This window comes from Corvus brachyrhynchos, unplaced genomic scaffold (assembly GCF_000691975.1).
Source record: "Corvus brachyrhynchos isolate BGI_N302 unplaced genomic scaffold, ASM69197v1 scaffold14, whole genome shotgun sequence".
Lineage (NCBI taxonomy): Eukaryota > Metazoa > Chordata > Aves > Passeriformes > Corvidae > Corvus > Corvus brachyrhynchos.
In genome coordinates, this window is record NW_008239110.1 from 18,617,201 (window position 1) to 18,618,408 (window position 1,208).

General features: G+C 38.8%; 1 long non-coding RNA gene across 1 annotated transcript in view; it reads left to right on the top strand.

The window, feature by feature from the left end:
• The first annotated feature begins 217 nt into the window (after positions 1 to 217).
• LOC108448022 overlaps positions 218 to 1,208 on the top strand; it is a 91,985-nt gene continuing 90,994 nt past the window's right edge. Inside the window, exon 1 of the long non-coding RNA XR_001863796.1 lies at positions 218 to 507. This is a non-coding gene — a long non-coding RNA (uncharacterized LOC108448022). The remainder of the gene's footprint in view (positions 508 to 1,208) is intronic.

Below are 1,208 nucleotides of genomic sequence, written 5' to 3' on the forward strand. Positions count from 1 at the left end.
TCCTTCATAAGCTGGTATTTGCAATTGCCTTAAGATATTGCTGTAAGCATTTTTTGAAATTGCTTTCAAGGGGAGAGTTTTCTGAGATGTTACCAGATTTACAAAGTAAATGACGCAGAGCTGAATTCCTTGCCTGCTTCTTCACTGCGCCATTTCAGTGACACAAGAAGCCACAGGCATGCACAAGTCGTAAGTCCTGCACCCCAGCTGCCACTCCCTCAGCACTCACCTGCTTCTCCCTCCTTCTATCCCATCCTCCAGCAGCTCAATCCCTCCTTCCTCATTTTACTCCACAAACTCTTACCTCTCACCTGAACCCCATAATCATAAATCAATAATTGCAAGATGACCTCTACATGAATACAAGCCTGTTGAAGATGCTTATTATTTAGATGACATAGAGAGTGTTTCCTGTTTATCTTGTCCTGGATTTGTGAAGGATTCTGCTACAAATAAGTGCCTTGGCTGAAGCATCAGCTTCCATAGGATCAGCCTGATTTTACCGAGGTGGGTCCACGTCCTGAAACCTGCAATTACATTTTAATAGTCTGGAAACTATTTTCTTGCTAACAAGACTTTTATTTGCATTGTTATGGTGTAGGCATTTGATGCCAGTGCCACAAGCTGCTCTGTTGTGATGTCACTATGTAGCAAAGTGACACACTGGCATTTGCAAAGCAATAAGAATTACAAGCAAAAATATGAGATATGGGAGGATTTCATTTATTTTTAGCCAAGACTGGTGAGTCAAAAATAAATCAGCAGTTTAAAACATATCGCAAAAGTATCTAAACAGAATTTCAACAAAATGTTGTTTATTAGTCATTCTTCTATTACTAAGCTGCATCATAATTATGGTTTATACATAGGAAGCTTGCTAATTGCTTTTATATTGAAATCTCTAATTAAATATTTGGCTTAACTAAATCATAGATTAAAAATGACGTGAGAGGACATGATGTGAATAGCTGACTTTTCTGGTAATGAGGAAGATGCCTTTGGAGAGAGAGGTGTGTAATAGCAAACAGCCTCTCTGCAGCGAGTGTACAAGGAACTCATCTATTTTCCCCCCTAAAATTCTTCACAGAAGTACTCTCCTGTTGTTGATGCAATTTTAACTTAGCCAGTTCTTACTCTTAAATTGCTTGCTTTTCAGCAGTCAAAAAAAAAGATAGCAACAAGCTGCACCCCATAGAGTCTCCTTTTCA